Consider the following 21,496-nt stretch of genomic DNA (forward strand, 5'->3'; position numbering starts at 1 on the left):
TGACACTTTATCATTTTCTTTCTAACCTTATATGTTTTAATGCTTAGTATCTGCATTTGATAAGAAGGCATCATTCTGGTTTCTAAGCTATCTTTGTAGTCATGGTCATGTTTCTCTTTATTAATTCATTTGGAATTCAATATAAACAATGAAAGTCACTCAGAGGGATTTGTGAGGCACCAACTCAAACATCAGACCCTTAAATTCCACATTTTGTCACAATGATTCAGGGTGCATACTTCCAACTTTTCAATAGTATTTTGTTTTTATGCCTTTCTTAGTGAAGATGAACAACAAAGAATACCCTACTTTTCCTTCTAGGAATCACTGTATTTTTCTTTCACTATTACAACTCTATAATTTGAACTGTCATGGTTGTAGTTATAAGAGGAAAACTTTAGAACTAGTTTCTGAACATTAGAGTAAGAAAATTAAAACAAGCTTATCAACCGGAGAGGTCCTTTTCGCCACAGAGTAGTTAATGAAAATCACTGTATGTGCTTTACTTCCTAGAATACCAATTTTTAAGAATCTGAACCCCCCAAAAGTGAGTTAACTATAATATTTGTCAACCTTATTTAAACATTTTTGGGTGATTTTTAACTCTCTCTTGAAATCCCACAGCATCTTCATCATAACTATCAATCATATGTGAGGAACAGATGTGCAGAGTGAGTTTGTAGAAAATTCCGGTTAACAGAATGTAAGCTAATCAAGGGTTCACTCTCCAGGCAGCGTTTCAGGCACCAGGGAGAATTTATTTAAATATTGACATGGATGACAATCTCTTTTTCTGACCTGTCTGAAACTTTTCTGCCTGCAGTCAACTCCCAGCAGCATCCTGGCCACAGATTGTCACCATCTGGACCATAAAATTTGAAAATATGATGCTTAGCAAAACTGAAATGAGTGTGATACCAGGAGCTGTTTACATCATAATATTAATATATATGTGATGGGAAGAGACATGAACTTACCTTCCCCAGAGAAGCCCTGATTTCCTCAGTGATAAGTCTCTGCTTCCTGTACAAACTGCTCAGAAAGGAGCATGGTTCATCTTTTTCTGGTCATCCAGGCATGATTTTCTGAGAGCCAGGGATTGACTAAATTTCACTTATATCCTAAATGACAAAAGAAAGTAGAAAAGTCTATAATTACTAGTCCTCATGCTTACCAGGACCTTCGTGTGGTGACATCATTGGGTCTATTTGTCAGCCTTGACATTCCCTCATTAGGTTTTTTTCTTTATCCCTACTCATATCAATTGTATAAACACATACATAGCTTCCACTATTCCTTGATAGCATATAATATTAAGAGCTTGGAAACTGGAGTGTGTATTCCATGAGAAAGTTACTTACTCCTTTCAAGTCTACATTTCCTATAAAATGGGGATATGACCTCTAGCTTGCAGAAGCATTGAATCTGGGACAGAGGAGGTCCCCCAGCACTGGAAATTATCATGGGCAGCTCTCCTCTCCCTTGAGTACCTGACTGTTCTACTTACCAAATAAGGTCACCCATGTGTCTTTCAGGCTATGCCTCATGAAGCAGAGTCTTACTAACTCCATCTGGTTCCATCATACAGGACACATCAGAGCACCATCCTACTAATTCCATCTGGCTCCACGTGGGACATGCCAGAACATGGTCCTACTAACTCCATTGGGCTCCATCACACTGGGCCCACCAGAACACTGTCAATCAGCTTGTAAGTTACAAGACCTGCTTTCAGCAGTTCATCTATCAATAGTTAAAACATGTCAGTGTTTAGGACAATGGTTTGTGGGACCTGTTCAAGTTCAGAGGGAAAAAATAGCTTGAAAAAACATAGAATTTAAGGTAAAATGGGGAGAATATTCACCTGATTATAAGCTCAGAAAAAGTTTTACAAGGGATGTCACTGGTTTTAACTAAACAAAAACGTCCTTTAACAATATTATTTGTTGTTATTGTTCAGTCACTGAGTCATATCCAACTCTTTGTGACCCTGCTGGCTGCAGCATGCCAGGTTCCCCTGTACTTCATTACCTATTTGTAAGCTAGCTAATTTGTGTAGGCATATAGATATAGATATACCTTTTACATATATCCATGGCTTATTTTCCTGTGACGATAAGCATTTCTGTTCGAATGCAATGTTACACAGCTAAAAGGGCTCTTCTAGTCCCACAGCCAAGCAAAGCACTCTTTCGTCCTGTTGATGGTTTTAAATCTTGTCCCTCTCCTCTCTGGCTCCCCTACTCTAGAGGAAAAACACACATGAATTAACACAACCTCCATGTCATAGTGCCAGCATTCCCCTATTTAGCAATCTCATTCAAGCTAGCTAGTTTATAGAAATACATGTCATGTCAAGTCAGGATAGAGAATATGTGATCTTCAACTTAGATATCTGTTCATCGCTCCTTGTCTCTTTCTCCAAGCCCACTCTTCCTACTCAGGATGTAAGATCAAGTTATTTGCGCTGCTGTTTGAGGGCTTTCAACCTAAGTTCCTTGGTGCAGGTTTTGATTATCAGTTTTACAGATTTGGAAACTTAAAAAAACTGGCCTTGAGATGTATTAGTCTCTGGAAGAGGGACTCACCTAAGAGATACTGCTGCTGCTGCTGCTGCCAAGTCACTTCAGTCGTGTCCGACTCTGTGCGACCCCATAGATGGCAGCCCACCAGGCATCACCGTCCCTGGGATTCTCCAGGCAAGAACACTGGAGTGGGTTGCCATTTCCTTCTCCAATGCATGAAAGTGAAAAGTGAAAGTGAAGTCACTCAGTCGTGTCCGACTCTTAGCAACCCCATGGACTGCAGCCTACCAGGCTCCTCCATCCATGGGATTTTCCAGGCAAGAGTACTGGAGTGGGGTGCCATTGCCTTCTCCGAGAGAGATACTAACCACAGACAAATTTATAAGCTATATCACCTTATAGCAAATATAGGGGTTTACAGGTGCAGCTAAAGAACCATGTCTGATAATCAACAAATAGCCATTTCTTAATTAAGGGTTAGTTCTTCTGGAAAAGTTGAAATGGAACAGAAGGTTATTTGGTGGTGGAGCATCAGAACAGTCCGTATTAGGTGCCCCTAAAAGGCAGCGGTTTTCAACCAGTGGTTATATTGCCCCCTGGAGGACATTTAGTAATGTCTGGAGACATTTTTGTTTGTCACAACTGGGTAGGGGGTGTTCCTGGGATCGAGAGGCCAGAGAAGCTGCTGAGTGTCCTAGAAGGCACAGGACAGCCCCCCACAGAATTATCCTTCACAAAGTGTGACTAGTGTTGAGGCTAAGAAGCTGCTTTAAGAGGCAGTTCTGCTCAAGTCTCAAATCTCTTCTGTCATCTCTCTCTTCTCAGCATATAAGTGAAACACAAAACTACTCAATAAATCAAATTAAATGATTAACCTTCCTAAAGGGCCAACAAAATACTAACTATCAAAAGTCCCAGTTGTTACCGAGAACAAGCAGTGAGTGCTTTCTGGCTCATTTTTCCTTCCTCTGAGTGACAGGTGACAGCATCATTTAAGAATATGTATTAATATTTTCTTCTAGGCACCGTTTGTGAGAAAGGAGGAAGGTGAGCTGGGAGGAAAATCTTCAAGTTTTGATCAAGCTGCAAAAGGACAAAAAGCTCAAACCCCAGGCTGGATGAATGTATACAAAACTGCCCACAGTCAATGACAAATTACTGCTGTTAAATAACCTATTAAAGCTTCAGGGGATAGAAAGATAAGCTTATTTAAAGTGACTTCTGGTACAGGCACTGAAACACAAGCTTCTCCTGAAAGCTTTTGGATTGGGGTGAGGAAGGGAGGGAGTTGGGGTAGAGATTAGGGCCTGGGTAGTCACAGCTGTAGGTGGGGGAGGTAGCCGGTGAACCAAAAGAAGAATAGGAGGCTTTTTGGGATGCGGGAGGAGTGCTGGAGCTGGAGATGATATGGGCCTTGGATAGGATTATTGTGGGCTTACCACCAACCTTGGGAAGCTTGGCATGCTGCAATCCACGGGGTCGCAAAGAGTCAGATGTGGCTGAGCGAATGAACTAAACTGAACCACCAACCTTTCAAATCCTGGTCCAACTCCCGAAGTTTCAGGTCCTTCATAACAGTAGAACAAGTTGACCCTCACTGATACAACCTAACAAATAGCCTTGGCTTCTGGCACCATGCCCTGATCTCCACTTGGCAGAGAAAAAGATGATGCACAGGTCAATGATAGTTGACCCCAGGAAGGCAATGCTGACATCAGTGGATGGCCTGAGGTCTGAGGCAGCAGGTGGTCACAGAGCTGGGAGGCTCCAAAGGAGACCTAGTTCCACTGGGTGAGTCTGTGGGATCTCTGACCTCCTTTGCCATTCCTGTAAAATGAGTAAGTTAGATTAGATCATAGACAAGGTTCTTTCCAACTCTGAAAAGTGCCTGACTTTGTCATTCATTTCTACTACCTATTGTAAATCAGCTAATGCCTACAGGTTGTTTTTCTTTAATGCTAATTTCCTTTCACGGAAATTAAAAGCTCTTTGACGAGCTTTGCTCTATCCCTAAGTTAATGGTTAAATTTGGAAAACATTTTTGTATCCATAATTGTTTAGAAAAAAATAATACTTCAATTTTGAGGGAGCCAATTAATCACAATCTTTGTCTTGATTTGGACTCTTCCAGAAGCCAGTCAGCTTCCCAGGTGGCACTAGTGGTAAAGAACCACCTGCCAATGCAGGACACATAAGAGATGCTGGTTTGATCCCTGGGTCGGGAAGATCCCCTGGAGAAGGGCATGGCAACCCATTCTAGTATTTTGCCCGGAGAATCCCTTGGACAGAGGAGCCTGGCAGGCTATAGTCCACAGGGTCACAAAGAGTCAGACATGACTGAAGAGACTTAGCAGGCACACACAGAGGCCAGTACTGAGAAGGATTTGACTCTAAGTACTTTTCTTGGGAGATGATCCTAGGAAATGCAAATGGGCATGGGAAAGGAAGACAGGGAGGGAAGGAAGCAAAGTGTGCAGCCAAGTCTATTACACTGAGGGCAACTGGAGCTCAATCTATGGGTTATCTCTGGGAGGCAGGAACTTTCTTCCCACTGGATGGCGAGAAGTTGAGGAATTTAGACGCCAATTCCTCTTTAATGTGCTTGATGCTGCTTCCTGGATACTATTAGGTTGGTGCAACTTCAAATATGGTTTTGGACTGTGAATTTTAAATCATTATAACTAGGCTCAAACATATCTTTATTCATCAAAATAGGAACAATAACAATCAACACATTTTTGCCAACGAGAAGTAAGTGCCTATTTTTATAGCATAAAAATCCATGGTTTGGGATTCTGCAAACTCTTAGAAAGCTTTTTCTGCATTCTGCTGATTATGTAAGTGTTTTCCCTGCAAAAAAGCTTCAGAGATGCTTGAAGAAGTGGTGAGAGTTGGCAACTGGTTGGCAAGAGGTCAAATGGTTGGCAAGAGGTTGGTGAGAGTTGTTGCCAACTGGTTGGCGAGAGGTCAGGTGAATATGGCAGATGAGATAAAACTTTGTAAAGAGAGATAAAACCCAATTTGTTTGCCTTTTGAAGCATTGGTTGTGTGAAGTGTGGTCAGGCATTGTTGTGGAGAAGAGTTGGGCTCTTTATGTTGACCAAAGCTGGCTGGAGGTATTGGTTTTCAGTGCATCTCATTGGTTTGCTGAGCATACTCCTCAGATGTAATGGTTTTGCTGAAATTCAGAAAGGTATAGTGACTCAGATGGCCAGCAGACCACCAAACAGTGACCATGACCTTTTTTTGGTGCAAGGTTGGCTTTGGGAAGTGCTTTAGAACTTCTTCTCTGTCCAACCAATGAGGTGGCTGTCGCTGGTTGTTGTATGCAATCCACTTTTCGTTGCATGTCACAATCCGATCAAGAAATGGTTTGTTGTTGTTTCATAGCATAAGAGAAAACCAACCCTTCAAAATGACAATTTCTTTTTTTTATTTCTGGCCAGTTCACAAGGCATGCACTTATCAAGCTTTTTCACTTTCCCAATTTCCTTCAAATGCAGAAAGACCACAGAATGGTTGATGTTGAGTTCTTTGGCAACTTCTCCTATAGTTTTAAGAGGATCAGCCTCAATGATGGCTTTCAATTATTGTTGTCAACTTCTGATGGCCAGCCACTAGGCTCCTCATCTTCAAAGCTCTCGTGTCCTTTGCAAAACTTCTTGAACCATAACTGAACTGTATGGTTGATAACAATTCCTGGACCAAGTGCACTGTTGATGCTGTGAATGGTCTCCACTGCTTTACAACCCATTTTGAAACTCAAATAAGAAAATCACTCAAATTTGCTTTTTGTCTAATATCATTTCCATAGTCTAAAATAAATATAAAATAAACAGCAAGTAATAACTTATTATCAAAAACTATAAAGAGAGAAATGCACTTAAAATGATGTGTAATCTAACCACATTTATTTAGAATGTATTCCAATATCAAAAAGCAAATTTCAACAATGCAAAAACTGCAATTACTTTTATACTAACCTAATAACTCCTTCTGTACAGACTGACAGTCCATGGGCAGAGAGTCGCAAGTGCCCACAGTAGCAGCCTTCAGTAGGTAGACATGCCAAAAAGATATGGATATACTACTGATAGCATCTGCTTCCAGACCTGGATGCAGGAGCCATTTGGGAACCAAACGAGTTTTCTCACTGGTAAAATTGGGATGGAGAATGCAGTTTGGATTTGAGGCTGAAAGCAAAGGCAGGCAGATCAACCCTAGAGCTGCAGGCCACTCATGGGGGTCATGGAGACTCAGTCTCAGAAAACTTACCCTGTGGGGTATGCAACCTGGCTTGTGGATGAGGAGCTCAGAGATAATGAGAGTAAGAGTGCAGAGGCCTAGCTGTGAGATTCTACCTACCCACAAGGGATTTAAGGTGGGAATGAGGGCAGAAGCTTCTGCCTCCCAAATTCCCTGAGGTGGTGGGAAGGTTGACCCTCATTTTAGGAGAAATTCCTAATACGTGTGCCCCAGCCAAGAGGTAGGAAGAACAATACACGCAAGGCAGCTACCCTTAGCCTGCAGCTCCCAAAGCCCCAGAGGTCTCAGATAACTTAATGACATCTGAGACCTCACAAGGACCCCAGATATAATACCTGGTATTTACACATGGGGCTTCCCAGTGGTAAAGAATCCATCTGTCTGTGTAGGAGATGCAGGAGATGTGGGTTCAATCCCTGGGTTAGGAAGATACCCTGGAGAAGGAAACAGCAAATCACTCCTCTATTCTTGCCAGGAAAATCCCATGGGCTGAGGAGCCTGGGGGCTACAGTCATGGGGTTGCAAAGAATCGGCCATGACTTTCTGGAAGGCAGCTTTCCCTTGTGCTTAGGCAGTCCTGGGCTCCTAGAGTGAAGGTGGAGGGAGCCTGGCAGCTCCAGTGGAGAATCATCAGAAAAAGGATATGATGACTTCTCTGTCACTTGAACTCAAATAGAAAAGATCTGTGCAGATGATCAAGAGATCAAGCCCTGAGCATTTGGAGTGGGAGCACTGACTCCAAGACCCTAGACTACCAGAGAATTAACCCTAGGGCGCATCAAATAGTGAGAACTCACACAAATGAAACCACTTGAATACAAGACCCAGCATCACCCAATCACCAGTAGCACCCTGTGCAGGATGCCTCATCTAAAATGAAAGCAAAGTCGCTCAGTCATGTCTGACTCTTTGCTACCCCATGGACTGTAGACCACCAGGCTCTTCCATCCATGGGATTTTCCAGGCAAGAGTAGTGGAGTGGGTTGCCATTTCCTTTTCCAAGGGATCTTCCTGACCCATGGAACGAACCCAGGTCTCCAGCATTGCAGGGAGATGCTTTGCCATCTGAACCACCAGGGAAGCCTCATCTAAACAAGAAACAAACAAAAAAAATACAAACCCAATCATCAGCAGACAGGATTACCACCTCACTCAGCCTTGCCCATGAGAGGAAAAACAAACAAACAAAAAATCTCAGCACAAATTTCACCCTATAGGAAGTTTACACAAACCACTAGACCAACCTTAGGAGGGCAGAAACCAAAAGGAAGAAAGAATTCAACCTTCTTCAAGAAAAGAATTCAACTTTCCTTGAAGCCTGGGAAAAGGAGACTTCAAACACAATAAATTAAAAAAAAAAAATGATGAAAAGGCAGAGAAATACTACACAAATAAAGGGACAAACTAGAAACACAGAAGTCCAAATAAATGAAGAGGAAATAGGCAAACTCCCTGAAAAAGAATTCAGAATAATAATAGTAAAGATGATCAAAAACCTTGAAAACAAAATGGAGAAAATGCAAGAATCAATTAACAAAGACCTAGGAGAATTCAAGAATAAACACACAGAGACAAACAACACAATTACTGAAATTAAAAATACTGTAGAAGGAATCAATAGCAGAATATCTGAAGCAGAAGAACAAATCAGTGAGTTGGAAGACAAAATGGTGGAAATAACTTCTGAAGAACAGAATAAAGTTAAAAGAATGGAAAGAACTGAGGACAGTCTCAGAGACCTCTGAGACCATATCAAATGCACCAACATTTGAATTATAGGGGTCCCAGAAGAAGACTCAGACAGTAACTGTCTGCCTACAGTGTGGGAGATACAGGTTCAATCCCTGAGTCGGGAAGATCTCCTGGAGAAAGAAATGGCAACCCACTCCAGTATTCTTGCCTGGAAAATCCCATGGACGGAGAAGCCTGGTAGGCTACAGTCCATGGGGTCGCAAAGAGTTGGACATGACTGAGCTACTTCACTTTTACTTTCACTTTCAGAAGAAGAAGAGAAAAAGAAAGGGTATGAGAAAATGTTTGTAGAGATTATAGTTGAAAATTTCCCCAACATGGAAAAGTATCAGGGAATGTTTAACAGGAGGATTCCTACCTGCTGTTTCTCAGAAGTCCTTTGTTTCTTTTTAAGTGGAACAGCACGCTCCTCCCAGGAACTGGGGTCATTGTGTGAGACAGGCTTGAATCTCCTTTAGTAAACATTCTCTTTACGACAAAACGGCTTAGTCTCGATCCCCTTTCTTGAGATATGGATTGTCTCCTGACCTTGTGATCATCATTATCCCTTGTTCCCTTAGTAATGGTTATTTGTACATTTGGTTTTCTGATCTTTATCATTGATGAAAGAAACTTCTTGCACTACAGTCTATATATACTCACAGAAAAATCATTAAAGCACCGTTGCTCCATCAGAGTTTGGGTCCCCGTGTATTTCTTTCTTTCTTTTGTTCTTTCTTTCTCCCTCTCTCTCTGACTCTCTTCGGCTGATTCCCTGGAGCGCAGGGACCCGTCTTGGTCACTCTCCTGCCCAGGCTTCTAAGACTCTCTCGAGAAGGCACCCTGTGCCTTCACGCCCCTCGAGAGGGCGCCCAGTGCCTTCATGAGAGACGCTAGTCCTGTGTCAAGGACTTTATTGGTTTTCTATGTAAACCAGAGAGTATCAGCCTCTTTCTGTCTTTCACTTTCTTATCGTCGCCTCTGGACCGCCAGGTCTCGGTCTATTAAAGGACCCCAACAGAAAAGGAAATAGTCAATCAAGTCCAAGAGGCAAAAACAGTCCCAATACAGGATAAACCCAAGGAGGAACATGCCAAGACACATACTAATCAAACTAATAAAGACTAAACACAAAGAAAGAATATTAAAAGCAGCAAGGGAGAAGCAACAAGTAATGTACAAGGGAAGCCCCATACACTTAACGGCAATCTTTCAGCAGAAATTCTGCAGGCCAGAAGAGAAAGGCAGGATATATTTAAGGTACTGAAAGCGAAAACTCTACAACCAAGATTACTGTATCTGGCAAGGATCTCATTCATAATTAATGGAAAAATAAAAAGCTTTTCAGACAAGCAAAAGTTAAGAGTATTCAGCACCACCTAACCAGCTTTAGAACAAATATTAAAGGAGCTTTTATTAGTTCTGGGTGTTCATTGGAAGGACTGATGTTGAAGCTGAAACTCCAATACTTTGGCCACCTGATGTGAAGAGCTGACCCACATGAAAAGACCCTGATGCTGGGAAAGATTGAGGGCAGGAGGAGAAGGGGACAACAGAGGATGAGATGATTGGATGGCATCACCGACTCAATGGACATGAGTTTGGGTAAACTCTGGGAGTTGGTGTTGGACAGGGAGGCCTGGTGTGCTGCAGTCCATGGGGTTGCAAAGAGTTGGACATGACTGAGCGACTGAACTGAACTGATATAGTCAAGAAATACAAGAGAAGAAAAAAGATCTACAGAATCAACCCCAAACAATTAGGAAAATGGCAGTAGAATATATATATCAATAATTACTTTAAATGCAAATGGATTAAATGCTCCAACCAAAGGCACAGACTGGCTGAATGTGATGCATTCAGACAAGGCACAGATAAGACTATCCACAAGAAACCCACTTCAGACCTAAAGACACATATAGACTTAAAGTGAGAAGATGGAAAAATACATTTCATGCGAATGGGAAGCAAAAGAAAGCTGGAGTAGCAATCCTCATATCAGACAAAATAGATCTTAAAATAGAGAATATTACAAGAAATAAGGAAGAACACTATGTAATGATCAAGGAATCAATCCAAGAGGAAGACATAACAATTGTAAATGTCTATGCACCCAACATAGGAGCACCTCAATACATAAGAATTGGCCATGACTGAGCACACACTCACAGAACTTATACATACTATTATTTTTCAAATACGAATTCTTTTAAACGTATGACTGAATTCACAGTAGGTTTATTCATTATGTAGTTTTTTTCAATCAGTGCACAATATATGTGTATGTGAAGTTATAAAATTATTATGACTTTAAAAATAAACTACAGGCATTGAACTTTACACAAATATCCTCTCAGTTGGCCCCCCAAACAAGTATTACCTTATTCATATTTTGCAGTTGAGGAAACTAAGGCTCAGAGTCATTAAGCAAATAATTCTAAGTCATGGAGTTAGAAACCAGAGGATCCAACTGAAAATCTGTTCTCAGTGTATATTCATGTACAAAATAATTTCATGTGTAAAAGTCATGAATGAATGAGATTAAAAAAAAAAAAGCAGTATGTAAGTATGCTAATGTTTGCAGGATTGTCTCATCTGACACTCCAGGAATAGTATGTTTTATTAGGATGGACTGTCTGAAGGCAAGACCCCATGTGCACCAGCTTCCATAGGTTACGCACGTCTGAGACTAGGATGACTTCAAAACTGGGTCTTAATTCTCTGATTCTGCATTTGTTGCAATTCTCTTCAACTCACCCTTAATTGACTATTTTGAAAGAGACACATTGCAGAATAGCTGCCAAAATTTTGAAATCTACCACTACTCCCCCCACATCATGACTGTATCCCTGGATACACAGAGGTGGTCCCAACATTTTCTGTGTGATATGACTCTGTGCCCCTGGCTTCATGATGAATGATCCAGTGGGGCACCCGGCCGAAAATGACCTAGTAAAGTTCTTCCCAGGAACATAAAGCTGGGAACTGAAAGGCACTCAGCATGGGATCAGAAGGGGTGGAGCCATGCTCCCAGCAGGGCATTGGAGAGTAGGTCCTCTGAACTTTTCTGCCATTCATGGGGCCTGGAGCTGCCCCTTTGAGAGACATGATGGCTCATCTGTTCTGCTAATTCTTTGATTAAATGTATTATTCCATTAAATCTTACCTTTTACTTAAGCTAACCAGAACCTGTTTCTGTTGCTTTATACCACAGAACTCAAATGGTCACTCTCATGAAAGTTAAAGTCTCATCAGAGATGAGATCATCCACAGGAGAGGACATAGTTGCAGGGAGCTTATATCCCATGGGCAAGAGCAGACAGTGAGAAGCTGCTGCTAACAAGCATACAAATAACCATCACATGAGGCCAAAGGACAAAGTGGGATCATAGGTAAGCACAATATATAGATGGCAGGGATTGAAGAAGGCTTTATGTAATGGGGCCTGGGCCTTGAAGGATAAGTGGGAAATTAACAGGAGAGACAAGGGAGGGAGATCCTGGGCAGAGCAGATACCATGAGCAAAGGGAGAAGTGGGATTTAGCTGCAGGGTGGGTAAGAACTGGATAAAGTCTGGACAATGGCTTGGGACCAGATGCTTTTCCAGCAAGGTTCTTTGTAGCCCTTCTAATAACACCCTATGATTAAAACAACTTGATATATAGTAACTGATCTGTTTTTCATTCTCAGTATTTTCTTCTACTTCTTGACCCTCCTCCATTTAACCATCTAGACATTCCTACACATATTGCTCCCTTAGGGAACAGAAAGCAGAAAACAAAACAGCAGTCAACTCTTAGATTTTGAGTTTCCAAATACTAGCCTGCAGAGAGGGACAGTGGTTAAAGCAGAAAATAGAAATGCTGCAGTAAAACACACCTAGAGAGAACCAGTCCAATAAGTTTGGCCTTCTCAAGTCCTGTCAAGGATTGAGGGATTATTTTTTAAAAAGCAGCAGCAGTAGCAGCTGACTGTGGCTTGGTACTAATCTAAACTGCTTCATTCCAGGCCACTTGAAAAGTCATTGACTTTGAATCCCAAATGGGACCAGATTATCAGTCACCAATGTAGAGCAGCTCAGTGGCAAGGCTCAAAGGATTTCCAGGAAAGGAGTTCCTGAGCACTAAAAGTAGATCCTAATTGTTGTTAGCCTTCAGGAAAACTCCCTTTCTCTGACCTCCCCTTACTTGCAGTGTCCTTGCTTTCTTTAATCCTCAGGCCTTCCATTTCAGCAACTCCCCTGGACTCCCACCTTCAACTATGCTTTACTCTTGACCCAACCTGGAGATGTCTCAGGTGACCTTTCCTCCAGTAGCAATGCCCAGCCCAGCACACTCTATATGTGCCCATTTCTGCTGATCACCCTTGTTCTCACAGAATCCTACTGATTCTCTTTTTCTGCCCTATTCTGAGTGCTGGAGGCAGACCTATGTTGACTAAAAAGAGATGAACAACTTGAGAGTTAAGTTTTATTTGGGGAAAAATGAGGACTGCAGCCCGGGAGGCAGCATCTCAGATAGCTCTGAGAGACTGTTCCAAAGCAGCAGTGGCGGAAAGTCAATATATAAGGTTTTGGTGAAAGGGGAGTTCAATACCATGAAGCACTCATTTTACAAAATGGTTTTTGTTAGTCATGAGGATCTGACCTCACCACGAAGGGATTTAGTGCTTCTCTAGATATGAGGAGATGCAAGGGTTGAGATCATAAAATTTGTTCCTAAAAACATCCAACTATCCAAAGACCTGTCCCACCAGATTCCCTGGAGCGCAGAGTGCTTCACCCTGAACTCCCTCAGGGATTGTTGAAGATCAACAGCTATAGCAGCATGAGGTTCAATCTCCGTAGAGGCAGATGGCAAATGCCTTTGTTGTTCAGTCATTGGAAATGCTCTTGGTAAGTGCCAATTTGTAGTTGACACCTACACAGGGTGTCACTGAACCTCTTTCATTTTCCAGCTGTTGGTTGGGTTTGTCAAATAGTAAGGGCCAGGGGAAGATCAGAGGGAGGGAAGAAAGGGAGGCCAGGGTGTCTGATTCCCCATCTTACCCAGGGTCTTGCCGCAGCATGGGCTGTTTCCCCACAGCAGTCACTCTGACCTGCTGGCCCTTCTTCTAGAGCTCCCAGCTCTCTCTGGGCTCCAGCGGCACTGTCCCTTTCATTTGCCCCTTGAGACCTGGGATGGTAATGGCAGACTTCACTGAGTGTCATGTCTCTTGCTGCAAACCTAACAACTACAGATTTCCTACAGCTCTAGTTTTTCTCCTTACTGGAGGGGACTCTGCAGTGGTGATAACCTGTAATTGTCAGAACATATCCAAGCAGCCTCTTAATCATAGGAAAGAATATAATTGGGCAGAGATGGAGTTGCTTGTGGGGATTGGTAATGAAAAGCAGGAAGATCTGGTTTAATATTATAGTTAGAGCCTTTGACAGGGAAGCCAAGCACCCACGTTCTAGCCCTGAAATTCATCACATGAAGTTAAAAGAACTTAACTTCTTAAAAGTTAATGCTTAAGATCAAGTCTTAATCATTTTATGTCTCAGCATTCTTAGTTTGTACCTACCTTAAACATCAATCACCTGGTATGAATGTGACTTTTTTTATCTGTCTCTCCCATTGAGCAGTGAAACAAAAAGCCAAATTGTATTCATCTTTGCAACCAAGCACCTTGCAAAATGTTTGACTCTAAGCATTTGTTCAATAGCTTTTTCTGAATGAACGGAAAGATGATCCCTTTGTTTAAATTTCCTCTGATGATTGGGCTGCCAGTGTTCACATCCTGACCCTGCCACTTACAAGCACTCTGTACCCTGGGTCAAGCTGCTTAGCCTCTCTGTGCCTCAGCATCTCAAGCATAAAATGAGGATTATCCCAGGGACGGGGGAGCCTGATGGGCTGCCGTCTATGGGGTCGCACAGAGTCGGACACAACTGAAGCGACTTAGCAGCAGCAGCAGCAGCAACAGTACTTACTCAATGGAGCATTTTATGGATTAAATGATATAAAAGAATTGCAGCTAGTACAAACCAGGGTGCATATTTATCTCCCAAACATTGTCAGTTATTGTTGGTCGTAGTACATGGGGAAACCCTCTGCCATATAGCATATGTTAGGAAAATTATTGTAAAACTGATCTTGTAAACTGAGATATGCTAGGTCAATATTAAAATAATAATGTCAGTGTTGTAAATGAATCTTAAAAGGATTTTGAAGGAATCAGGAAAGTGGAGTGAAAGCAGTGCCTTTCGAATGAAAATAATTTTGATTCCAGGAGACATCTGGCATCATCTGCAGCCATTTTCGGTTGTCATAACTGGGGGATGTTATTGGCATCTGCTGAGCAGAGGCCAGGGAGACTGCTAAACATCCTACAATGCAAAGGACAGCTCAACAGCCTCCCCCCGCTTCTTGCACCACCGAAGAATTACCTGGTCAAAATGTCAGTAGTGCTAACTTAATGAACAAGGACTCAATTTTTGCACCTGAGACTCTGAACTCCCAGGCCAGGGACACCTGAGCCTGTCTGTTGCTCTCTCTTACTTGGCAAAATCCAATGTATACCCAGCTGTGATCACAGAGCATGTTGTACCTTCTCCCTGTGTGCTGTCTCTCCCACTGGAGGCAGCACCTACACCAGGAATAGACTACTTCCATCAGCATCCTCTTGGGTAATTTATTTTTAAATGTTTACAGAGCAAGTGGAAAGGGTGAAAAAATCAGAGAACATTTGAGAAAACATCCACTCATGTTCATTTGTTCTTGGAACGCATGACTAGCCACCAGAGCCACAAAGAACAGGGCTGGAGTTCCAGGTACCAGTATAGAAACAGGGACATTAAGCACCTGCCTCATTGTCCACAGCATGTTGCTTTAGGCTTTGTCATTGCCAAGGCCAAGTTTTGTCATCATTACTTGTTAGATACCATGGTAAGGTCTTGCCCCCTAAAAACTGTAGTCTCATTACTTCATCTCCTTAAAATCTTCTTAATATGCATTTAACACCCACTTCAGTGTGGCTTCATTTCAGAGTTTTATTTTTACTTTTTCCCTGCAATTGATCCTCATTAGTTCTCACATTTTTGGCAGGAACTCTCATATCTATACTTGCTGAGCCAAATCCATTTCCTTGAAAGACATTCATTGATTTATTCATCTATTCATTTGTTGATTCATTCCCTCGTCACGACTACAGTGAGTAGGATTGCCAGGTCCTAGGGTACATGCATGACAGACCTTGTGCTAAGCTCAAGGTTACAAAAACAAAAATAACAGCTCCCAATCTAGTTAGCTGATAGAATTATTTTAAAAGCTGCTGCATATCCTATGACTTAGCAATTCCAATTTGCAGCAGCTCTCTAGGGAAATGCTCACATATGTGTGCAAAGATGCAGAAATAAAATGATTATTGTAACATTGTTGGACTAGAAAAAAATTGGAAACAAACTGAATGTCCATCAATATGATTAATGCTAAATAAAATGTGGTTTATGCATATCATAGGTTTTTATGCAGTAGTTAACAGGAAGGGTCTATTTCTAAATATATCAACACAGATAGTTCTCTGAAACATACAGTCTTGGAGGAAAAGTCCCCAGAGATTCACACCAAACTCAGAGCAGAGGTTGCCTCTGGGCACATGAGAGAGGATGGAATGTGGATTAGGAGAGGTGGTCAGAGAAGACTAACCTAATGGAAATAGTTTTATTTCTTAAAAGGGTTAAATGTGTTGCTTATGCATGTTACATATAAAACTAATAAAATGCCACTTTGCTACTATAAGGCAAAGTGGTAGTGTAAAATCAAGGCTCTGCTCTTCTTTAATACATCAAAAAAGCTTTGGGAGAGAAAGAGATTACGAACTGGGTCTTTAAAGGCCTTGTAGGAGCCTGACAGGCTGAGGTGAGGCGAGGGGGTTTTATTACATACGGGGGACAGCAAAGATGCAGACATACCACTCACTTGGAGCCGTTCCACATGACTGGCCCATGCAGTAGAGAGGAATGGACTGCAGGTGGGGGAATGCAACACTGAAGGGGGCAGATATTATACATCTGGGACCTAAGATGCCACTAGAAAATGAATTTTTTTTATATTTCTTGCTGAGATGTTCTCCATTTTCTCCTGTAAGCTATGGAAAGGCTACAAATGAGGGGTGATATGACTAGATGCTAAGCTTGGAGAAATCAATTAGGTAAGAGTGATTTTTCTCCCCAGAGGCTGTAGAGAACAGATATGCCCACTGCCCAACCCATCTGTAAAGGCTAAAGTGTGTATAAAGGGAAATGTGGTGTGTTATACCCAATATCCAGACTTTAAAATTGTGTTAAAACACACCATATATATTGAAGAGTTCATCTTAAGAGTAACTTTGATGCAGATTTACAAAGCTAATACCCCTGATTAATTTTGATAGAAATCAAGATATAAAATGCGCCTAGTTTCCCAGGAGTGCCTCTTATGACCTCTATCAGAAATTATACTTCTGAAAGAAAACCATGATGAAGACTTCATCAAGCTTTGATTTTTTAGTATAATGTAAGATAGGGTTAAGGATTTTTTTCTCTCATATTGCTATCAACTTGGTTCAGTTCCAAAAATGGAGTGCTGAAGTGAGAGCTCTGGGGAGAAAAGAGGAACTCTTAAAGATAGGAAATGTAATGAAGAAGGCTGGGGGAAAAAAAAAAGCACATTTAAAAGTCCACATATTGAAACTAGATAGAAGTGATGGTTGTACAACATTGTGAATGTTCTAAATGCCATTGGACTGTATACTTTATAATGGTTAAGATGCTTGGGGGTAGAAAAAAATCCATGTATATAATACTTACAATTTGATCTCACATTCTCTATGTATTTATTCTCCACTACTTTTTTTGAAAAAGAGATTAGAAATGAGCTTATAGAGTAAAATTTGCTGGCATATTGAATGCAACACTTTCACAGCATCATCTTTCAGGATTTGAAATAGCTCCACTGGAATTCCATCACCTCCACTAGCTTTGTTTGTACTGATGCTTTCTAAGGCCCACTTGACTTCACATTCCAGGATGTCTGGCTCTAGGTCAGTGATCACACCATCGTGATTATCTGGGTCATGAAGATCTTTTTTGTACAGTTCTTCTGTGTATTCTTGCCACCTCTTCTAAATATCTTCTGCTTCTGTTAGCTCCATACCACTTCTGTCCTTTATCGAGCCCATCTTTGTATGAAATATTCCCTTGGTATCTCTAATTTTCTTGAAGAGATCTCTAGTCTTTCCCATTCTGTTGTTTTCCTCTCTTTCTTTGCATTGATCACTGAGGAAGGCTTTCTTATCTCCCCTTGCTATTCTTTGGAACTCTGCATTCAGATGCTTATATCTTTCCTTTTCTCCTTTGCTTTTTGCTTCTCTCCTTTGCACAGCTATTTGTAAGGCCTCCTCAGACATGTATTTCTTTTCCATGGGGATGGTCTTCATCCCTGTCTCCTGTACAATGTCATGAACCTCTGTCCATAGTTCATCAGGCACTCTGTCTATCAGATCTATCCCTTAAATCTATTTCTCACTTCCACTGTATAATCATAAGGGATTTGATTTAGGTCATACCTGAATGGTCTAGTGGTTTTCCCTACTTTCTTTAATTTAAGTCTGAATTTGGCAATAATTTGGCTCAATATACCATCAAATTTGGAAAACCCAGCAGTGGCCACAGGATGGGAAAAGGTCAGTTTTCATTCCAATCCCAAAGAAAGGCAGTGACAAAGAATGCTCAAACTACCACACAATTGCACTTATCTCACACGCTTGTAAAGTAATGCTTAAAATCTTCCAAGCCAGGCTTCAGCAATACGTGGACTGTGAACTTCTAGATGTTCAAGCTGGTTTTAGAAAACGCAGAGGAACCAGAGATCAAATTGACAACATCCGCCGGATCATCGAAAAAGCAAGAGTTCCAGAAAAACATTTTTTCTGCTTTATTGATTATGCCAAAGCTTTCAACTGTGTTCAGTTCAGTTCAGTTCAGTTGCTCAGTCAGGTCCGACTCTTTGCAACCCCATGAATTGCAGCAGGCCAGGCCTCCCTCTCCATCACCAACTCCCAGAGTTCACTCTGACTCACGTCCATCGAGTCAGTGATGCCATCCAGCCATCTCATCCTCTGTCGTCCCCTTCTCCTCCTGCCCCCAATCCCTCCCAGCACCGGAGTCTTTTCCAATGAGTCAACTCTTCTCATGATGTGGCCAAAGTACTGGAGTTTCACCTTCAGCATCATTCCTTCCAAACACCACCAAGGACTGATCTCCTTCAGAATGGACTGGTTGGATCTTCCTGCAGTCCAAGGGACTCTCAAGAGTCTTCTCCAACACCACAGTTCAAATGCATCAATTCTTCAGCGCTCAGCTTTCTTCACAGTCCAACTCTCACATCCATACGTGACTACTGGAAAAACCATAGCCTTGACTAGACGGACCTTTGTTGGCAAAGTAATGTCTCTGCATTTGAATATGCCTTCTAGGTTGGTCATAACTTTCCTTCCAAGGAGTAAGCATCTTTTAATTTCATGGCTGCAGTCACCATCTGCAGTGATTTTGGAGCCCAAAAAAATAAAGTTGGGCACTGTTTCCCCATCTAATTCCCATGAAGTGGTGTGATGAGAGGCCATGATCTTAGTTTTCTGAATGTTGAGCTTTAAGCCAACTTTTTCATTCACCTCTTTCACTTTCATCAAGAGGCTTTTTAGTTCCTCTTCACTTTCTGCCATAAGGGTGGTGTCATCTGCATATCTGAGGTTATTGATATTTCCCTCGGCAATCTTGATTCCAGCTTGTGCTTCTTCCAACCCAGCATTTCTCATGATGTACTCTTTATATAAGTTAAATAAGTAGGGTGACAATATAGAGCCTTGACGTACTCCTTTTCCTATTTCTAACCAGTCTGTTGTTCCATGTCTGGATCACAATAAACTGTGGAAAATTCTGAAAGAGATGGGAATACCAGACCACCTGACCTGCCTCTTGAGAAACCTATATGCAGGTCAGGAAGCAACTGTTAGAACTGGACATGGAACAACAGACTGTTTCCAAATCAGGGCATCTAGGCCCATCACTTCATGGCAAATAGATGAGGAAACAGTGGAAACAATGTCAGACTTTATTTTTTGGGGTTCCAAAATCACTGCAGATGGTGATTGCAACCATGAAATTAAAAGACGCTTACTCCTTGGAAGGAAAGTTATGACCAACCTAGACAGCATATTGAAAAGCAGATGCATTACTTTGCCAACAAAGATCCGTCTAGTCAAGGCTATGGTTTTTCCAGTGGTCATGTATGGATGTGAGAGTTGGACTGTGAAGAAAGCTGAGTGCTGAAGAATTGATGCATTTGAATTGTGGTGTTGGATAAGACTCTTGAGAGTCCCTTGGACTGCAAGGAGATCCAACCAGTCCATTCTGAAGGAGATCAGGCCTGGGATTTCTTTGGAAGGAATGATGGTAAAGCTGAAACTCTAATACTTTGGCCACCTCATGCAAAGAGTTGACTCATTGGAAAAGACCCTGATGCTGGGAGGGATTGGGGGTAGGAGGAGAAGGGGACAACAGAGGATGAGATGGCTGGATGGCATCACTGACTCAATGGACGTGAGTCTGAGTTAACTGTGGGAGTTGGTGATGGACAGGGAGGCCTGGTGTGCTGCGATTCATGGGGTCACAAAGAGTTGGACACAACTGAACGACTGAACTGAACTATAGGGTAAAATTAAGTCCAAAGTATAAAAACTATGAGTAGACAGATTGGGCTCAATGCTAGGAATAGTGTTTACCAGTCTGAGAGGTCCAAAGGCAGAACAGGCTCTCCTGAGGAGGTGGGGGCAGTGAGTGACACTGGTGGATTCCAGCACAGATTATAAATGGAATGAGAACTGGCTGGCTGGCTGGTGAGTTGGGGTGATGCTAACTGTAACTCTGATTCATATTCCTTCTCATTTGAAAATTGTTCAGCCCTCTCACCTTACCCATAAATACTTTCTTTACATAGATAAAACATTATTTCACTAAGGAGTCAAGAAGTCTAGCACCTAAAGGGCTTTGCCATTAAATGGTAGTGAGTCAAATTTTCCCAGGATTAGATTTTGCTTAAGCACAATATCCTTGCTCCTCTGAGGCAAGGGTATTATAAGCCTAGCTTTGCAAATAGTGTTAGAATAGGAAGAGGGGCAACAGTTTCCAATAAAAATGAGTTGCTCTTTGTTCCAGTTATTTGTGCTGCAAATAACCCCAGACTTGGTGGTTATAAAATGACAGCCACAATTTTGTGGGTCAGAAGTTTAGAAAAAGAAGGGTAGAGATGGCTCATTCATGCTCCATGATGTCTGAGGCCTTGAGTGTCTGGGGGCAACTCAGCAGCAGGGGAACTGGGATCATCTAGAGACGTCTTCACTCACATGTCTAATGCTGGGACAGGGGCGATCAACAGGAGAGCCTCCATGTGGCTTCTTCAGGGGAGTTGGACTCCAAAAGCAGGTATCCCAGCAGACAAGGTGGAAGATGCATTTCCTTTAATATCTAATCTCAGAAGTCAGGCAGCATCACTTAGACTGCCTCCTATTGGTGACAAGTGAACCATAAACCCATGCAGAGACAAGGAGGGGAGACGTAATCCTTTTCCCCTCAGTGGGAGAGTGGCAAGGTTATCATCTTGGAGAAGAGCATGTGAGATGAGAGATGTTCACAGTCACCTCTGAAGACCATAACCTGCCATGCAATTAAACTTCTATAATATCAAGATGTCCCTTACATCTTCTGAAACTCTTTCTCTTACTCCTCCCACCTCTTTCTGTAGCCACTTGCCGCCCACCCCCCCCCTCCCCCCACCACCTTCCTCATTATGGGCTTCCCAGGTGGCTCAAGTGGTAAAGAATCCACCTGCCAATGCAGGAGATGTGAATTTGATCCCGGGGTTGGGAAGATCCCCTGGAGGAGGAAATGGTAACAC

General features: G+C 42.0%; 1 long non-coding RNA gene across 1 annotated transcript in view; it reads right to left on the reverse strand.

Moving 5' to 3' along the window:
- Window positions 1-4,098: 4,098 nt before the first annotated feature.
- LOC129659349 (uncharacterized) overlaps window positions 4,099-21,496 on the reverse strand; it is an 87,826-nt gene continuing 70,428 nt past the window's right edge. Inside the window, exon 3 of the long non-coding RNA XR_008718015.1 lies at window positions 4,099-4,352. This is a non-coding gene — a long non-coding RNA (uncharacterized LOC129659349). The remainder of the gene's footprint in view (window positions 4,353-21,496) is intronic.

This window comes from Bubalus kerabau, chromosome 8, assembly GCF_029407905.1.
Source record: "Bubalus kerabau isolate K-KA32 ecotype Philippines breed swamp buffalo chromosome 8, PCC_UOA_SB_1v2, whole genome shotgun sequence".
NCBI lineage: Eukaryota > Metazoa > Chordata > Mammalia > Artiodactyla > Bovidae > Bubalus > Bubalus kerabau.